The sequence below is a fragment of the Barbus barbus genome, assembly GCF_936440315.1.
Source record: "Barbus barbus genome assembly, chromosome: 2".
NCBI classification, from domain to species: domain Eukaryota; kingdom Metazoa; phylum Chordata; class Actinopteri; order Cypriniformes; family Cyprinidae; genus Barbus; species Barbus barbus.
In genome coordinates, this window is record NC_136730.1 from 28257616 (window position 1) to 28272829 (window position 15214).

Sequence of the window (15214 nt, forward strand, 5' to 3'; positions counted from 1 at the left end):
ACCCGATAGGATCGTAATGTAGCGGGTCCGGGTCACTGGTAGGATGTGGGATTAGAACCACGTAGTGGTTCTAGCAGTGCAGAAAACCTGAAAACATCACAGCAGGCAGACACATCTCCCTCCTATCTGCAAGCCACACACTAGAGAGATAATAGAGATGTCTTAGTGAGCTTCACAGAGAGCCAGCCTCTCTCTCTCTCACTCTGTACTGTTACGGTCAGAGTACTGTAAGTTTATGGGGCTCAGAATACATATATTCATTTTAAAAGGATAGTTCACTCAAAAAAAAAAACAATTCTGTCATCATTTACTCACTCTCATGTTGTTCCAAACCTATATGACTTTATTTCTTCTGTGGAATATGAAATATATTTTTTTATTTGTTTATTTATTTAGTGAAAACGTTTATTATCACTCTTCAAAATATCATCTTTTGTGTTCCACAGAAGAAAGTAAGTCATACAGGTTTGGAACAACATGAAGGTGAGCAAATAATGACAGAATTTTCCTTTTTTTGTATGAACTTTGAAAAAGATAACAACAATGATATTTATAAAGGTTTAGAGTTGTGGCCTAGTGACTCGCGCATCTGTGCTAACATTGAGCTCTTTTGGAAAATTAGAGTTTAAATCTGGCTCGCCTCACGGCAATTTCTGTTCTCTCTCTCCACTTTTCTATTCATAAAAACAGAAAAAAGATCATGAATTAAGAAAAAAGAACTCCCACCTTAATTAAATTTTATTTTATTTTTATACATTTCATTTTTATAATTATATTTATTCTACTTTTCTAAGATAATATGATATAAAAAGCTTTTTATATATATTATATTATATAAAATGTTCCTATCGAGGTCTTTTCCATCAAGTCATTCCCCAGGGTCTTGTATGGCAGTGCTTTTCAACTGATTTAGGACGAGGTATCAAGTGGATGTCAAGTACTTTAGATATGAAGTGGTGACCCAACACATTACCAGAATTGTTTAGAAATGAATTTTAATTATTTCATGCAAATCATTCTCTGCACAAAATGTGAAGGAACTTTTTCTTTTTCTTTCTTTCTTTCTTTCTTTCTTTCTTTCTTGGGCATGTTAAGCAGACTGTTTATGTTGACATGAGCCTAATTCGTTAGGGTCTACCCAATGACAGATGCATTTTCACCAAAATACTGTAGAGTTTGATTGGATGCGTGACCTTTGGCAACAACAAAGATATGTGAATTGTTTTCTTGTACCCTTTTAAAGGTTGGTAGGCATGTTTATTTACATAATTGTTTCCTAAATATGCACAATTATATGATTGTTTTATTCTTTTTTATATATTTATCATTATATTATTGAAACATACCTTTCACCCCACCCAGTTTGGTCATGACCCACCAGTTGAGAAGCACTGCTGTACACCATCTCTCCCCTGATAATCTCAAACTTGTATGTCATAATCCAGCCACTGACATTTAAAAGGAAAGAGGGAGAGACAGAGAGAGAGAGAGAGAGAGAGAGAGAGAAAACCTACTTAACCAGTCTCTTATCTTCTATTCTCATTTTTTTCTTCTTTTTTTAAAGTTTGCTTTTTTCATAGAGTATTGCTGCTTCTCAAAAGACAGAAAGCAGACAATTTGGAGCGCAGAGAACGTTGATAGTGTTGTGAAGTGGCCCCTCGAGGAGGTGTACGTGCACACATACACATTGGAGAGTTGTTCATTTATTCCTTGCTCTGATGAGAGCAGTAATTCGTGCCTTCAGTGTTTTGTGGCTAATACACACAACACTCTTGCATATACAGCATATATATATATATATATATATATATATATATATATATATATATATATATATATATATATATATATATACACACACACGCACACACACACATGCATATGTCATTCGGTCCTGCATATGAAAGCACAAGAAACATAATTGATTTAGTGCTTGTTTAAAGAGAACATAGCTTTTTTAGCCCTACAACAAAAAGATATTTTAAGTCCCCAATGCTCAGCTTTCCAACTTGACACAAATTTATGACGCTGTGACGAGTGTGAGGCTCTTGGTGTGCATATTGTTTCTTTCTTTTTTCAAATGCTAGAATATACAGTGACAGACCTTGATAGGTGTTTTGTTGGTATATCGCTCTCCTGGTTTAATGAGCTTGTTTTCTATTCCGACCCAATTGTCAGTTCACCTCTACATTTCCTCTGTCATTCTCTGCCTCTAATGCATTGACAAAGAGACTTTTTTTCCTCCTCCGAATCAACCGTTCCCTGAATCAAAGCGTGAGAACTTCAGCTGTATGCCACAGCAGCCCTCTTCTGCCACACTTCCTCTGTCTCCCTGCCTGTAGCTTGGCGGCTTCCTCCTCAGCAGGGGGAAAGGTAAATCATGTGAGGAGAAGGACTGGGGAAGGGTAGCTGACTGTGACACGTACCTGTCAGCAGGTACTCAAAATAATTGGTAAATGACTGTAGCGGGATGGAGAGGGCTCTCTCTTCCCCTCCTCCGTTTGATAAATATTTGAAGTTGCCAGGCGGTCGTAGAGCACAGCGCAGAGAGTGGGAATATCACAGACGTTGGGCTTAGAAATCAGACGTTACGGAGACGGCGTATTGCACAGATAAACTAGTTTAGAGTAATTCACCTCTAAAGTTAAAAGCTAATCTGCTGGGACTCGATTTTGTAACCTAGCGAAGCAGACCTGCATTTATACCTGCATTAACTCAATTACATAGAGTGTAGGCTTATATTAGATCGGCTATACGCACACACTCACACAGGCTTCGGTTGGCAGCCCTCTGCCACTCACACACATTAAATGTGAAAAATGCATAATTCTTCATAATTTTGAAACAATGCCATGGAAAGTTCAGTCCGATAATTACTCTGCGGACAAATGTGCTTTAACATTGGGAAATCTTCGCTCCCTGCCAATTTTAGGAGCGCCATTGGGCTCTGTTTGTCTGATAATGAACAGTATTCATTTTCATCATGTTCCTTCACCCCTCCTCAACTCCCTTTACACCATAGTCAATTAAAGCCCTCAGGGCCCTTCTGTGCATAAAGGGATATATAACTCTTTTGACATTTAGCTGCGGACATATTAGGCACACCTAGAGCACATTTAGAGCGAATAGACTTTATAGCACACTTAAAAGACCTGTTCCAGCTACAGCCAAAGAGGGTGACTGAGGATTGGTCAGGGAGTCTGCCTTCTTTTTAGGAGGAAAGGTGAAGATGTTGCACTGGCATGTCCAGTTGGAGGCGAATGGAAGAATAAGTGGGGTATTGGATCAGGTAAATGTTTTTTGTTGCTTCATTGGTTCAACAGTTTGGCGCCCCTCCAATCTGACAGGCATGTCAGGCAAGAAGGTTTAGAAGATTGTGTTTCAAAGACAGCTGGGTAACGGCAGCTTTGAGACAACATACATGAACACCGATCCTGGCCAAAGGACTTTGGATAGCAAAGAACCCCTTGGTGTAGAAGAAGCACGTTAGGCTAAAACGAAGGAGTGGGTATACGAGGCCACGGAGGCACGTCCGTAGCCTTTTCTGCTCTGCCGATGGTGACTGGGGGACTCAGATAGGACGTTTGGGTAATGAAGCATGAGGAGCACGTCCTATTCTCACATGCCTAGCGAGTGCTCCTCCAGGGCTGTCTGGAGCAGACTTGCAGGGTCATGCATGGTGCTCGATGGCATAAAACAGCTAGAGGTGTGAAACTCATCCCTAGGGCCCTTAGCCTCTTCGCCCTATAATGCTGAGTCAACTGAGCGACAGGGCAGCCCGCTCCGATCCGTGGCGCTGGGACAGAATCCTTGCTCTAGCGAAGAGAAGTCTTCCGAGAACAGATGCCAACGGTTAAGGAGTAGCCGTGCTGTGAGTCAATTTGCTTGAATTACAACATGTTAAGGTGTTTTAATACCCTCTCTGGCGTTTAATAATACAACCCTCCTTTTATGTGGTAGACATAGACCTGTGGCTGTAAAGTAAACTAAGCTCAGAAATCAAGTCAGAATTCTGGTGTCATCAGAAATAGCCCAGTCCTTCAATATTCGCCTCTGCCATCTTCTGTAACAAATAAATGTCCTGATACAGCAGCTCTCCTCGGGACATTTCCATTGACATACGAGAATCGGGGAGAATTTTGCATCGCTTGCATTCCAAATGAGCCACAGTAAGTGTTTTATGTGGACATTATTATCCCGATATGGCTTTCAATGCATGTAAAAAGAAATGACCCCACCGTCGTGATTTATTCATTCCTGTCTAGGATATATGCATAGGCTCAGAAAATCCTCGATTCTGCTCAGAATGAAGGCGGATATATAATTCATGAAAGCTAATGCATTGTTTCTGTTGCTTCATCTCGTGGCTCTTTCCCCCCCTTCTCTGCCAGCCTATTCTCTGGCAAAAGGTTGGCAATAATATCAGTATTGAAATGAGAAGTTTGAAAGACGCACCGCTTCCTTTTTATGTGTGTGTAAACTGATTTGAATCACACATTGGGGGCTTACTGAGCGGAGCTTTAAATGTTAAATGGGGGTTGAAGTCTGCCTGAACTAATTTGTAGAGCTTTGCACCATGTTGACATTTAAATGTGATAAGAATAGAAAACTGTATGCCGACCTATTTTGAAGATGCTTTCGGAATACATTCGCATCAGCTGCCGTCTATAATTAATAAAAAAAGACAGGATATCCCCCCCCTCCTCAAACCTTTTTTTGCACCAGATTTGATTATAATACAACCCTTACAAGGCACAGAACGACAGAAAAAATAAAGAGGGACTAAAATATGAGCATGGAGGGAATTAAGAGGGAAGTGGATAGCACACACCTGGGTTTGGAGGAGGGGGTAGAGATTGCATCGGCTGGCTGCTGTGCTATCACATTACCGCGATCCAGCCCCTGTGTTTGTGAGAGCGAGCGGGGAGGAGAGGGACCTCGCCAAATCAGCATGCAAATAACGCCACATTGTTAACTTAATCAGATGCAGGAGAGAAAATATGGAGAGGGGAGAGGAAGGGAGGGAGGGAAGGCAAGATCGAGGGGAGGGGGCTACACAAACAAGAGTCAGGGTCTTCTGAAATGGCGGAGAGTGAAAAATTAAACCTTTCTACTGATGGGGATGATGTTTGCGGGGTGCCGGTGTCAGGTCATGTAAGGGGTTAAGGGTGCTTGTGTGTGTGTGTGTGTTAAGCAGAAGGCAGAGATGATATTGTCCTCAGAGCTCAGTGATTGGCTTCATCACAGCCAATCACGTGAAAGAGACCTGATGATCTACATCCGTGTTAGGCAACCTAGTGTAACAGGTGTCACAATGGTTACTAGGGCTGTTTATCGATAGATTTGTTTCCAGATTAATTTAATTCTGATTCACAAGCGTTCAATGTAATTCAATTACAATTTTCGATTAGGTTTGATTCTATTACATTTATTTTGGTATTGTTGAGATACAGTTTCCATTTTGCTTACAAACGAAAGCAATTCTGTCTCAGCTGTTGCTGTAAATTATGCAGAGAAACTTCTGACTTGATATTTTATGGAAATATACATTTTTAAACATTAATAACAGTACCCAAATATGCTGTAGTTCAATTGCTATTTATTTAACAGATTTTATAATCAACATAGCATACAAATAAAGTTATAAAGAATAAAGTAAACTTTAAATGTATTTTTGTAAAAAAAAAAAAATTATAAAATAATAAATATTCAATAAATACAGAAAATGTCTGCCTCTTTTTTTATTGAAGGATAAATTGCATTCATTTTTTTTCCTTCTCATAATACCAGTATATTTATATCTGTTTTAATGTAAACCAGCCGTATAAACACTATAAAAACCTCCTATCTTCTCACCCGGCTGCTGTGTAGCTTCTGACAGCCAAATTGCGCATAGAGGTCACGACCTCCCCGGCAATGCTCATACGGAGATCAGCACGCGAGGTGCGTTGGCGAGCGATGGTAACACTTACAACATGTTAACATGGCAGCTCGAACCAAACCAAAACAGATGAAGGGAGAAATATTTGTAATCCCTCCCCACGTGGCCACGTGCCTACCTCGCATCTCTCTCAGGACTGAGAGATACCGGGAGGTCGTTTTTCACTAAAACATCCTTGGTTTTATGAACTTATCTTTCCTTTCTCTCCCTTTGCTTTCCTCCTCTCCCGTTGACTGCGGGTCACCGTGGCAGCCCCCCCTGAAAGAGGATGAATGTGTTATCATGTTCAAGGTCACAGAGGGCAGGGAAGAGGATAAGAATGTGTTGAGCTGGCCAGGGGAAGCAGAACGAGGGACTGAGTGAGGAGACGTGTGGAATCTGGTGTGCTGGCCAACCCAGACCTCTCACAAACTGAGCCTCTGTCTCTTCCCCATCAGTTAAACTCCGATGCCCAAATGCCACAGGTGGAGGGCCTTACACTGACAGGCTATGATTTCCAGGTCAAGTGGACTTGGCTTTGACCCTGTGCAGTGGGGCCATGTATTTGGTACCTTGTTGTCAGGCTTTTGTTCCTGCTAGTACAATGGATTGTTTAAATATAGGGAATGTAAGAGTTATGCCTTCTTTTTAAATGCTGTAGAAAACTGGTGTTTAAACCATTGGTTAATAATTTTGAGGTGCTATGAGAGAAAAAAAAAACATACAAACAAAATTTATAAAGGTTTCTAAAAGAACTATATATATATATATATATATATATATATATATATGTGTGTGTGTGTGTGTGTGTATATTCTGTAGTTTATTGTGGGTCATGAGTTCTCTTCGATGTCATTATAGGGCTCGCTTGCTTGAAAGTTTGAGAACCATTCCCCTTGAAAATAACTGCGATTAAAAGATGAAATGATTATGTAATAATTAGGCTTTCCAAAAACTTCCCCAGCTGTGATTTGTCGGATACATCAGTAGTCCCAAAACTTGCTATTGGTTGAGTTAGTGTTGCTATGTCTTTCTGGTCATGAAGGTTAAAACAACTCAAAAGCAGTGTTTTGATGGCGTTTACACTTTTAGGGGATATCAACCTACTAATGGTCTACTCATAGATGGCTCTGTGTATTTTTATTATTTATTTATTCATTTATTCATAACATTGAAAAAATTGCACACTTGATCTTTAAGTTCTGCTCAGTGCGTTATCCTAAATGGCTTCTTGAAACATGAAGTATAAAATGTTAATTTGCATGGAAAAATATCAGTTAAGCTACAGACTGTTCAACACCTGCTTATTTTTGTTGCTTTCTGCATAAAAAGAAACAGTGAATGTAGCTTTTTTGTTGCATGAATAATAAACCTTTTTTTTCATATATATAAACAAAAGCCTTTGAGGTTTGACCAGCTCTGCTTTGGTCTTTAATCATAGTTGTGTGACAGCGTAATGCTGGCATGGAGGTAAACGTTTTCTGCCCGGCTTGTGGTCGAGCAGCGTTTTTCTCTTTCTCTGTCTCTGATCCTGCTGGGATCTGTGACCTCACCATTTCCGATAAAGCCTGATAAATAAACATGTGCCCTGATCTCCCTTAGGTCCTCCACCCTCTCTCCAGAGTCCACCCATTCCACACACACTTCCTCCCTTCACAATTAGCCCACAATAAAACACACTTTTCTCTTAATAAAGAGAGGCTTTTTAACATACTCTCACCCACCAAGGTATTCCTCTTCTGCTTAGCAGTGATGAGCGACCGTGGAGAGAAGAAACAGCTTTAGTAGGCCTATCTCGTCTTACCATTCACGGACAAACAATAGAGCAGAAGACAAAAAGAATTACAAATAAAATGAAGTAAAAGAAAAAAATATATATTTTAACATGTACAAAGAGTCTTGAGCATTTCCAGTCAACTCTGACTTCCTGATGGCTTTGATAAGATTAGTGGCTTTCTTAAACAGGATGTGAAAGGGCTGCTTTTTAAAAACATGCTCTATGGACAGAGAATGCTTGCGTAACCGTACGTCTCCGCATAGACTTTCTCACAAAAGTGAAACTCTCAGTATAGCTCAGGGAGTTTATCAAAGTGACAGAATAAAGAAGATTTAACATCAGCCATATTAAAAAGACATGCAGCGGTTCAATATTTAAAAAGTCCATTTACTACGACAGAAGTACTTTTTCATTCAAGAGCATATGGCTACGGTACCTGTTTATAGTCTTTTCGCCTTTCTTTCTGTGTGTGGGGGAAAAAGGAGAGACAAAAAAGGAGATATTTTCAAAAGACATTGAAGAATCATTCAATTAACAGCGGCATGATGTAAAATAATTACTTGGCTTGCCTCCCTTAATGAGTATCTCTAATTAGCCATACATTTGTTTTGTGAAAACTCCAAACTACAGGCTGCGGTTTTGAAGAGCTGTAAGTATGTTGAAGTAGCGGCAGATTTTTCTCTCCTGTACTGTCTGTCTTACGTTGAACACAATTCAGGACCGATGTATGCACACATGCAACATTAAACTCTGAGTCACATCTCTCTCTCTCTTTCTCTTTCTCTCTTTTCTCCTTTTTTCTTTTTTATTTTAATTAGCCATGCAACAATTAAAAGATTCACAAACTAAATTGAACCTTGTCTCCCTCTCCTCTCGACTCGATTTCAGCACCTGTCAAAACAACACCCCTTGTTGGAGTCATTATGCAAAACTCATACGCACAAAACCAGCATGTGCGAGAAGAAAACAGCAATTATTTCTGATATTCACTTATTTGGGGGTTACGTTGACATTTAAGTTTTCCACAAAGGTAATCTTTGTTCGCCGCGGCTGAGAGGTAGAGAGGGTGTCGAGAGAAAACAGACTGTCACCTTCAGACAGTCAAATAAGCGATTGTGATACAGCTTCATGTCGCATTTAGCCAGGTCCTCTTTGGTGCCTTAAAGGGATAGTTCACCCACAAATGATGGCTTTTTTCTTCTGTAAAACACGAAAGAGGATATTTTGAAAAATGTCTTTTGTCCACACGTCAAGAAGCGTTTGATTGTTCAGAACGTACTTCAAAATATATTTGTGTGTGTGTTCTACAGAAAGCATACAGGTTTGGAACGACATGAGGGGGAGTAAATGATGACATAATTTACATTTCTGGGTCAGTTATCTCTTTAAAAGTTCAGAGCTTCATACAACAATGGCAGTTTTGGTGGAGGGGTGTAGGGTGTTTTTTTATTTTGTTTTTTTTCCATCAGCATTGTCCCAGAGTTGCTGTTCTGAGCAGAAGGAAAGATGATGTAAGGTTTGGATGATGGCCCTTTTGCCCATCGCCACACTGCGTTCATTGTTTTTCGGCTTTTCTGTGCTGAGGTGTAGTCATGCATGACGGCTGGTTCGAACACGACTCGCTCGGCCTTGCCACGAAGACACATCCCTGTGTTTCTGATGGGACTGCCAAAAGATCTTCAGGTCAGACAGGGTTAAATGATTCCTTTTCAGTCTTTAGTGTCTGCCACTTCATGCACAATTGAAATTTCTCCCTAATTGTGGGCGGAAACCACAAGGGAAATTTTTAGAGATGAATCGTCACGTGTTGACCTTTAGCGAAGTATGTTTTATGCTACTTTAGCCTTCATCGCCGGTCACTTGACTTTGTTTCTTTCTTTGTTTGCGAGCGAGGTGAACAGCGTATCACTTTTCTTTGTAGCTTTCCCACTTTTTATGCATAGACCCCCTCTATCCCACCTCTACAATTTAACTAATGCTCAGTTATCCATCTTTTTCCCCCTCTCACAGTCTGAGATCTACAGGCAGGAGGCTCGACACGCTGTGACTACCATTGTACCTCTCTCGCACACGCATATATACACACATACAGAGCACATCTGCTGGTCTTCGGGATAATGCTGCACATGTTTAACATAAAGGGAGGCTTTGAGTTTCAGGCCGGCTCTGGATGATGATGAGGATGAGGATGCAGCAGGCCAGGACAATGAACTGTGGGAATTCTTTGGTCTCCCACTGATCTTCCCTCCCCTGGCATCCCAACAAGCCTGTCAGACACACAGGATAAAGCAGCAGCATTTTTTTCTCTCTGCTCATCCTTTCAAGGGCTCATACTGATCTGTAGAGATGAGCTGAAAGCTGAACTACCTGTTGAAATGTTCTCTTAAGACGCTCTCAATGACATATTGTGCGAGACAGCAGACACCGACAGAGACTGAGAGAGTTTTGCGGGCTGAGCTAACAGAAGGGAGCTGTGTAGAGAGGAAGGCAAGGCGACCCGTGTGTATTTGTAACTGTAACAATTTGTCTGTGGTGGCTTCACAACCTATGAACTAGGTATAATTAGGTCACTTACTGTCTAACCACAAATAAGAAAACAACCTGCATCATGCAGCAAGCTGTTTGCTGGATGAGAACGAGTTGGTCCTTTCAGGCTGTGTGCGTTTCTTCTGTTTGATTCAGTTTCGGTCTTGTGCTGGGAACCTTTGCTTAATGCCTCATTACAGCCACTAATAATCCAGTTCAGTCAAAGAGCATCGGGAGGAAGAAAAACAAGCCACGTTTTATTGGATTAATTAGAACTATTCTGAAGACCACCTGCAACAGGCTAAACATGGGCAGAGAAAGAGAGAGAGAAGGACAGATCGGACCTGGCTGATAAATGTGCAATGATTTTAACTATTGCTATCGGTTTATGATTTTGTTATTGTGTGTTTCTGGCCAAATTCCCGTAGGTGCGTAGCATGCAGTGCTGTTTCCATCCATTAAATATGCAGCATATGGCAGCCATTTTCATCGAAGAGTTCATTCCTTTTTGTTTTTTTATGGGGGCCGCTAATGATTCGGAGGAAATAAAACTGACTTTTGCACTTTCTGTAAATAATGATTGATTTATCAATAACGATGACCTCTTTCATAATTAATTAATCAGCTATAGTAATTAGTCAATGGATTCCGGTCGATAAAGCTTCAAAATAACAGAGCAGCTAATGGCCTCGCAATCTATATTTTTATTTTCATTTCAACTTGTGAATACTTTGACTTCAGTTTGTTTTACTTGTCGATGCCTTCTCCCCCCTTGAAAGCACCGTTTTCTGTAAATGTACACATACTTTTCCCAAACAAGCATGCAGAAGGACACCACCATTATATTATATCACGGCGCAAAGCCCGAAAGAGCCAGATCTGTTCTGTGTTATTTGATTAAGGGCTTGAACATGCTGTGCAATCTAGAACATTTAAGGATTAGATGGGTTTTATGTCCACTTTGAGGTTAGCTGTACACTTAAAAACTCTTTGTTCAGAGTCCGTTCAAGGCTGAAGCTTACTTGTGTGCGTGCATGTGTGTGTGTGTGTGTGTGTGTGTGTTTTATATGGAACCTTGATTCTGCCCTCCATGTTGATTTGCGAGAAGCCACTAGAGGACCAGCTCAAGGACGCGAACGCGCACAGGTACCTCAAGTTTAATGTAATATTTTGTCGCTACAGAGGCCTTAATTTAGTCGTGTTCACCTTGACGTTTCGGGCCCTCCCGAAAGCTATCTAACTGCCAGATAATGCAAAACATATTCATGCACTTTGCAATTCTTACTGCAGGCTCTATCAGAAACCACAATCAGTTCAAATATCTTAGATGCACCTTTGTTTAATGCCAGTGCATCACGTTTGCCACAAAGTACACTGGTGTATTTGTATTTCTCATGGTGATATATAGATCATGCTATATGCTCATAAAATGTGATGTTCAGGCGTAAATCTCACAGTGTGCTCTCTGGTGTTAAAACAATGGCCCTGCTTGACAAAGCAAAGATAAGAAGAGAAGGACAGCATTGATGTTGCCATGTGCACTCTAATTAAGATGTGGTTTGCAGAGCTTGCAAAAGAGAACATAATGTGATGTAAAGTGAGGTAAAGATAAGACATAAATCCGGTTGTTTTGCCATGTTGCTTGAAAGTCTCAGTATTAACCACAGACTGTAAAGCTGCATGCCACTGGGCCCTGTGTGACAGTGCACTAAAGGAAGTCTCAGTGGCTTTTCAAGAGACACGGCGGTGGTGCACGCGTTAATTAGAGCACGCTGCTGCTGTTACGCTACGTGTGACAGGTAGTATCAGGCCGCTGAGACTTGATCGTTTCGTCTAGCTCCTGGCTAACCCAGCTGCCCCAGCCTGAAGATAGTGAGTGGGAGAGAGGAGGGGGAAGAGGGAGACTTGTCTGGGACAAGGAGCCACCACCGTGTTTGCTGTCAGGCCTACATGCTGTGGGCCACGACTCAATGGCACTGATCCAAATAGGTGAGGCATTAGCATTTCTAACAGAGGAAAGATAGGCAGTGAAACTTTGCAGGGCATCCTACAAATGCAGATAACAGAGACGTGCATCGCTGAAGAAATGTGTTGAGAAACCTTAACCTGTGCTGTAGATATATGAAGTGGAGTGTTTTAAATTTGCTTATAGGTATAGCTGTAAATGAACAACCACATGGAAACGTGAAGAAGAAAATTGCACATAGCATTTTTTTCAGCTTTCTTCTGAATTAAAATGACAGTGTATGCATTTTGACAAAATGCCCCCCTCCCCCCAAATGTGCTTGCTGCTCTGCAAATTTGGTTCAGAGGCATTTTCAGATATGCATTAAGCATGGCGATGTTTAAGAGCAGATGTATTTAGATTTTAATGACTTTGTTTTGTTTGAGATAAGGCTTTTGGCTTGGAGTTTCTGCTAATTATACTGTGGAAAATATGCACTTTACTGATAATTGTTCCGTAGTGATGCCTCTCTTAAAGTATTCCCAGTATCAAATTTATTTATTAATGTATTCATTTCTTAATTTATTTATAGATGCTCTTTAAAATATTGCAGACTGTGTGTGTTATTGTTTGTGGGTGTATTTGTGCCAGGCGTTTTCGTTCACATACTGTATGAACTTAATACTTTGCCTCTGCAGAAGTGAGTGTTTGTGCGTGTGACACCTCTTTAACCATATGAAATGTCCGTTTTAATCAGAAAAAAAAATGAAATGACTTGGGAGCAAGGAAGGCATATTAATGCACTTCATTTGCATACAGTCGTCAGGCGAGGCTATGTTCAAAAACAAACTGGATTCGTCAGTTCATTTCACATTGTTCCTTTGTCTATCTGCCTTTGTTATATGGTAAAGATAAAGAAAGAAATCAAATTGAAGAAAAGGGCAAGCAGTTATCTCTCCAAATGAGCAACTGCTCATCATGCCTCGCTTAAATCATAGATTTCTATTGCAGAAGGCATGCTAACCACATTCAAAAAGGGCCTCGTCTGGTATCTGCCAGGATTTGCTGCAATGTTGACAAGAGCAATTTGAACAACTTGCTACCCAAAGAAACGAAAGTCATAAGGCGTCGCACTAAACCCAAACATCACGCAGCACTTTTAGACCTTTGTCTGAGGACCGTTGCTTTAATTAGATGACCTGGCAGAGCGAACCGTCCGTGATTTATATTTGTGTTGCATTTACTCCTGTATTACATTTTGCTGAATATCAGAAATCCTCACAGAACTGCTTAGCCATGTATAATTTTCAGTGCACGTGCTTACACGCGTGAGTGTGTTTATAACATACCCAGTCTTTAAATACATAATACACCTACAGTGTATTGTTCGCATCCAGATTCCAGCCTTTTTTTCTTTTAAATTCCTGAGAGTTATAGCTCTGGACAAAAGAGGAATGGCATTCAGCAGCAGCCCACAGTGTGTTTAGCAGTGACTGGAAGTGGCCTCAGTGTTTTTATTCATGTTGGGGAGATAAGACTGCAACCGACATGGCGTAGGAAGAGCAAATAGCTAAAGAACAGGCGGCCCTTATTAGAGTTCTTATGAGCATCAGCAAATATGTGCTCCAAGCCCACTGCCTTCTACTGCAGACTGTGTGTGTGTGTGTGTGTGTGTGTGTGCTGGTTTGTTAGTCTTTGTGTATTTGTCTCCAGAAATGCGCTTTTTTTGTACCAGACCAGTAGGTTCCTTCAACTGGTTGTCGGAATTGCTGCTGCCTGTCAACAAAGAAATCAGTTGTTTGTTTTCCTGTGCATTGGGTCATGTGAAAGCATGTACAGGAGCTGTCATACTGCCATGAGGAAAAGTGAAATATAATGTGTCAGCAGCCCAGGTGCTGAGTCATTAGGTAGACCCTCTCTAATAAGTAAACTGGGTCAATCTGCACCATTTAAAAGGTTTATTAATGACCAAAGGGTGTGGGTTCCTGGCCCAGAACACTGTACCCTTCCTCAGGCGATGTGTGTGTGAGAGACAAACCAGCATGTGTTTCCAAATAATGTGGAGAGAAGAGAAAGCTCTCATCTCCATTATTCTGGACGCAGTTTCCTGAACACCTGCTCTTGCCATTGTCTTTTTTAAAATGACCACAGTGCATTTATTTCACATTCATAATCATGTGTTAAAGCGCATAGCCACCGTTACCAGGCAGCATACTAATCAGCTTAATGAGATATTATACAGTATTTTGTTGACCAAAGCAAAACTCACTTTATTGTTTCTGAAGCTTGACCCTGTCAGTTGCAGGGGAATGCAGCAACATCATTATCCTTCCTTAAGATGGTGAGTAGCATGCTAAATAAGCACACGCTATCCAGATGACAACAGACACTGCTCATGTATTCATTTTAGGCTGACGGTTCATTGGGCCACTCTGTGGCCATTTTAAAGGACTGGGAAGCCTCTGATACTTTGGGAACCCTTTCAATAATGCCAACTGTTGTTTTCTTCTCATCGGAAGCCATACGAGAGTGAGAGAACAGAGAGAGGGGAAAAAAAGAAGGTGAACAAACAATGATTTGCATCAAACGTAATGTGCCTCTTAATGGAAAATTACGCCAAGACAAGTGTCGCAGCAGTGAGATAAGGGCTTGTGTTTACTGGAGTAACCCCTTGGTTTTAAGTGCTATTGTTAATATCATAATTGTAGTATTGCGGCGGCTTCATGACAATACCATTGCTCCGTTTCATTAAGGCGTGTAATTGGAGGGATTCTGATAGGATGGGACCAAGTAGCTTAATTATGCGGCGCCTTGCCGTGTTTACTGGGTAATTATTGCCTCCAAAATTGTGTTACTGTTTGAGAAAAAGTTCTGAGAGTTGCAGCTTCTCTCCCCAAGTGTGAGAGTACATGTAGTACTTCATAAATCAGAGGGAGATGAACTCACTCTTTTTTTTCTTCACACTTGTCACTGAAGTGCAGTCATCGTTGTTAACCATTTCCTCACACCATAGTCAGACTGCTGACACACAAAGGGGTCCTCAAGA

At 40.8% G+C, this 15214-nt stretch overlaps 1 protein-coding gene across 2 annotated transcripts in view; it reads left to right on the forward strand.

Annotated features, from left to right (window-relative positions):
* The window catches only part of LOC306877450 (zinc finger protein 536-like), a 163762-nt gene that overhangs the window by 70464 nt on the left and 78084 nt on the right, over nt 1-15214 (forward strand). The window lies entirely within an intron of this gene.